Here is a 5638-nt window from a genome sequence, read left to right as displayed (position 1 = left end):
GTGTGTGTGTGTGTGTGTGTGTGTGTGTGTGTGTGTGTGTGTAACAGATAGGATTCTCCACAGACTTCATTAGTTAAAACAAAGCCAGTTGTCCGTTCGGCTCTGCAGCCTAATTGATATTGATTCAGTGATTTTCTCAGGGCTGATTTAAAGCATGTTTGCTCTTATCATCAGTGTTACTTTTCCTCTGCCTGCGTCTCTGAAGACGTCCCTGAAACAAATCAAACTCATCATCCACGCTTCTCCCTTTAAGTCCCTTCAACCATCGTCTTCATCCGCTTTCACTTTTCATTATTTTCTGACATAATTGAGAGAAATTGAGTGAAATTATTCTCCTTTCTGGCTAATTTCCCTCCGTGATTTGAGCTCGTCAGTGCAACAAATTAGCAAGGGTTATCTTTTCATTGTGGCCTGCAGAGCTATGATAGATCGTCAGCGTCCTCATAACTGCATAATGATAGTTATCATAAATGGTTAGTGGCTGGCGACGTGAAGCATTGAGATCAATGGTTGTGTTGGAGTGAAGGAGGCCTTTTATCATGTTGATGGATGGCAGGACTGTCTTTAATGTGACGTGTTGTGATCATATCAATTTGTCCTCACTCCTCATCCACATCACTTTACTGCCTCCGCGTCTCGCAGTCAATCACTGCGCCGCGTCGGCGCTCCGTAACCCGGCCCTTCCTCCTCCTCCTCCTCCTCCTCTCTGGCTTAATTACCAGCTCTGTTTTGATAGCGATCTCTGTATTTACCTCCTTCCTGCCCCTCGCTCCTCCACGGCGTCTGCAGGTGGCCTTAATGAAGAGAGCCACGGAATCAGACTGGGATTAAAATGTAATATCCCGCTATTAAAGAGATTAGAGGCTGACATTTCACTGTCTAAGCCGCCGCCCCGAATCTGATGAACACACGGCGCTCGTATTGATTTATCCGTCGGGTCTGATGGCCGCCTTTCGTCACCGATCGACTCACCGGGACTGATCAGAAATTTATGAGACGATCTGGAGTTCTGGTTTCTGCACCAGCTTATTGGGGCAAAAATGAATTTCTGAGCTCCAAAAACAAACATTTGCTAAATAAAACTCAGTTTAAACAATAATCTCATACATTTTCTAGAAAAAAAGGACATTTCTGAGTTTGAAACTCTGAAAATGTTCAATTTTTTAGAAGATTTCTGAGTTTAATCTGAGATTCTTTTCTGAACTTCTTGTTTTATCTGCGATGCATCTAATGTTGTAGATCTCATCTCTCCAATGGAGGAAATGAAAGCTGTTAGCATGTAGCCCATCCATCCATCCATTTTCTTCCACTTATCCGGGGTCGGGTCGCGGGGGCAGCAGCCTCAGGAGGCCCAGACTTCCCTCTCCAGCCACTTCCAGCTCCTCCAGGAACCCCAAGGCGTTCCCAGGCCATAGAGAGACATAGTCCCTCCAGGTGTCCTGGGTCTCCCCTCCTCCCGGTGGGACCTGAACTCCTCACCAGGGAGGCGTCCAGGAGGCATCCTGACCAGATGCCCGAGCCTCAACTGGCTCCTCTCGACGTGGAGGAGCAGCGGCTCTACTCTGAGTCCCTCCCGGATGACCGAGCTTCTCTCTCTAAGGGAGAGCCCAGCCACCCTGCGGAGGAGGAAACCCATTTCGGCCGCTTGTACCCGTGATCTCGTTCTTTCGGTCATGACCCAAAGCTCATGACCATAGATGAGGGTGGGAACGTAGATCGACCGGTAAATCGAGAGCTTCGCTTTTTGGCTCAGCTCTCTCTTCACCACGACGGACCGGTACAGCGCCCGCTTCACGGCAGACGCTGCCCCAATCCGCCTGTCGATCTCCCTTCTTCCCTCATTCGTGAACAAGATCCCCAGATACTTAAACTCCTCCACTTGAGGCAGGACGACCCCCCTGACCCGGAGAAGGCACTCTACCCTTTTCCGGCTCAAGACCATGGCATCGGATTTGGAGGCACTGAGCCTCATCCCGGCCGCTTCACACTCGGCTGCGAACCGCTCCAGTGAGAGCTGCAGATCACGTTCCGATGAAGCCAACAGGACCACATCATCCGCAAAAAGCAGAGATGCGCAAAAAGCATGTAGCTTTAGCAACAAAATGGCTCAGTTGAGTCAACTTACGCTGCAGCATCATAATTATTTACTGCTTATGGCACTAAAAGCATAAAATCCATGATAATATATAGATTTTCTCTTAAGTTAAAAGAAAAAAAACCCTTTTAACTCTGATTTCTGTCTTTATTGAATTGATTCGGTGTGTTTGTTAATCCGCGCACGCCTTCACCTGTTTATTTATGTTATGTTGGGTGAAATTGTATTTTTGGAGCTGAGAGCAGAATTAGCACAATCAACACTTGACTAATCAAGCCGATTACTGCCAATATACAAGTACAGCATTTTAATGAACTTGCAGACATCGGGGCTTTAATTGCAGCAGCAAACAGCAGAAGGTTTCTGAGGATCTAATTGTGTTTAAAAACACAAAAGATAAATGAGAGTAAAGCGCAGCTACATGCCTGTGAGCCCAGATCCAGCGCTTCAGGTGCATGGATCTTAAATCTCAGTCTAAAGAGCTTCATCAAGTGTTGATTGCCTAAGAAAAGTGCTTCTTTTCATTGCTTGTGGCTTTAAACTGCAATTTGGCTTTAACTGTAATAAATGAAGTCATTAAATGAACAGAAAAGACATTTAGATGGATAATTACAGTAATTTGTGTGACAGTTCTTCAAGGCTGTGAAAGCCACAGTGTACAATGGAAGGACCTTCCTCACGGGCTGCACAGCAGCGAATTGTCAGTAATGGTTTCGCCGCATACGTCTCTATAATCTATAATCATTCCATCGGAGGAGGAAGAGATTCAACCGCCAGAGCAGGAAAACCTGCTTCCTGCTGCTGTCGGTGTTGCAGACGGAGCTTCGCCTGTCCACCGACCTCCAACCGGCGGCGACCTTGGAGAGGAGAGGAGGGCGTCTGCAAAGGCCGCACCAAACGGGACCAATAAAGCCCATCCATCCATTTTCTAACACCCTCGTCCCTTAATGGGGTCAGGAGCTGCTGCTGCCTCTCCAGCTAACGTTTCGGGCGAGAGGCGGGGTCACCTGGAAGGTCACCTGGACAGGTCGCCAGTCTGTCGCAGGGCAACACAGAGACACACAGGACACACAACCATGCACACACACACTCACAATTTAGACAGACCAGTTAACCTGACAGTCATGTTTTTGGACTGTGGGAGGAAACCGGAGTACCTGGAGAAAACCCACCATGCACAGGGAGAACATGGAGACTCCATGCAGAAAGACCGGGAATCGAACCCAGAACCTTCTTGCTGCAAGGCAACAGCTCTACCAACTGGACCACTGTGCACCCGACAAATAAAGCCGATGGATCGATATTAATACAGAATCGTGATCGATATCAATAAATTACATGCTTGATCGACTGATCCACTCTGATCCAGAACCGCACAGCATTCTGGGGGATGCAGGCAGAGGGAAAGCTTCTTGGTGGCGTCAACTATCTCGCTCGGCCTCTGGTTGCCTAGCAACTCATTTGGTTGCCTAGCAACAACCAGTGCGACTCGTCACTGCTGAAGGTGTGAAGAATGACGGCAGTTCGGAAACATTTCAGAACAGAAAGCGAGTCGATGGTTGTGGATACGAAGCTCCTGAAGTTGGACACGTTACTGTGTGGGAGTCCAGTGGAGAACCGGAACCAGAACCGGTCCGGGCGTCTGGGCTCCTCTGCTGCCTGATTTAACGGATTGGAACCAGCAGAGATTCATGGTGAAAATGACCAGAGTCCAAACCCGCCATGACGTTTACAATGTTTGGCCAGTTGTCATGGTAACTCCTCTAACTTCCTGTCGTCCATTCTCACGGCGCCGGCCTCTCTCTCTCTCCCCTCCTCGCTCGCTCACCGTCTCCACATCCCCGTCCAATCAGAACCCTGATGCGTCTCCATTTGTGTCGGCCGTGAACCGGGCCCTCCCTGCCCTCCTGCCGGGAGCCGTGGCGGGTCGGGTAGCGGCGGCGGCGGCGGCGCCTGACGCACGCCTCCATGACGGCGCTTCATTTGCAGGTGTGAGGAGGTCTGAGCTAACGGAGCCGATCTGCTGTCAGAGGAGGAAGAGGAGGCCTGATGGATGACTGGGGAATCCTTTAGGTTGTTGCATTTCTCAGCATGACTGTGTGTGTGTGTGTGTGTGTGTGTGTGCGTGTGTGCGTGTGTGCGTGTGTGTGTGCAGTAGGACTGTAACGATTCCTCGATTATTGAAATTCCTCAGAGCTTCGTTTTGTTTTCTGTTTAGTGCGTCGTGTTCCCAGCCGGTGATTATTTGTGATGCGTAACTTTCTCCCTTCCACCTGTGAGTAAAACAGACTGGAGTCCAGACATTTTATTTTTTTAATGTGATATAATCTCAGATTTTTGTATAGTTTTTCTCCAGGTCAACATAAAAAGTGAGTGATTATTGTTACAGGTTAATTTTTTTTAATAATTTACTGTTGATGATCTGATATTAAAACTGACGTTACAGCAGAATCTACCAATATTTAATTTCATCAAATGTTTGTTTTTAGTTGATTATTTTATTAGTCATCAGAATAATCAATAAGTTACATTCAGCCGTCAAACTGTTGAACTGAAGCTGCATCTCACTTTGGAAATGATTTACACACACACACACACACACTTTAGTTTATATGTATTATAAATTACTTTATTTATTTATCTGTTTATTATTTATCTGTTTGATTTCTTAGTCTGGGACCACAAACAAGCAAAGCTGGTATGACAATAAAACATTGAATACTAAAATAATCGTTTACCTCAGCTCTAGTCTGCAGCGTGTGTGTGTGTGTGTGTGTGTGTGTGTGTGTGTGCAGCCTGCATGGCCCTTGAATATGACAGAGTAAATGAGGCCTAACACTCTGCTGCCACGTCTCCCTTTGTTCACCCTTTAACACGCAGGTCGTTTCTCTCGGCGCATTTAAATGCCCTCAATATGTCACACGTGCATGCATGAGTGCATGCATGCCGCTAACACACTCCAGGCCGCACGCGAAGGGAAATGGCCCATTGAGGCTCCTGTTGTAGCTTTACAGCGTAATGGCCCACTTCTCGCTCCGGAGCCGGCCGCTTTTACACCCCGTCTGGTTCCGCAGCAGAGAGGTTTGTTAGCTCGTATAGTTTCCACAGCAAAACCAACGGCTGTGAGTGCAACGTTTGTGTCACTCGGCTCCACGAGGAACATTCGTTACGCTTCCTGGCCTTGAAAACAAAACCACAGAATGATGCAGCTAATCCAGAAACGGCTGAAAATCTGAGCTGCTCAGGAAGATTTCTGCTGCCGACATGAAGGAAAGAAATGAGCAGAAATTCACATTCAGCTGCATGGAAACAGAACTACACCTGAGCTGCATCAATCCTAACCTGTAAAACATGAAAACCTCTAAAACATGAAAACCTCTAAAACATGAAAACCTGTAGAAACATGAAAACCTGTAGAAACGTGTGAACCTTTAAAAACATGAAAACCTGTAAAACGTGACAACCTGTAAAAACACGAAAACCTGTAAAAACGTGACAACCTGTAAAACATGAAAACCTGTAAAACATGAAAACCTGTAAAAC

The 5638-nt window shown here is 47.1% G+C and overlaps 1 protein-coding gene across 17 annotated transcripts in view; it reads left to right on the top strand.

Moving 5' to 3' along the window:
- celf2 (cugbp, Elav-like family member 2) overlaps positions 1-5638 on the top strand; it is a 291608-nt gene that overhangs the window by 104911 nt on the left and 181059 nt on the right. The window lies entirely within an intron of this gene.

Source organism: Poecilia reticulata, unplaced genomic scaffold (genome assembly GCF_000633615.1).
Source record: "Poecilia reticulata strain Guanapo unplaced genomic scaffold, Guppy_female_1.0+MT scaffold_125, whole genome shotgun sequence".
NCBI classification, from domain to species: Eukaryota; Metazoa; Chordata; class Actinopteri; order Cyprinodontiformes; family Poeciliidae; genus Poecilia; species Poecilia reticulata.
This window is presented reverse-complemented; position numbering and strand designations above follow the sequence as displayed.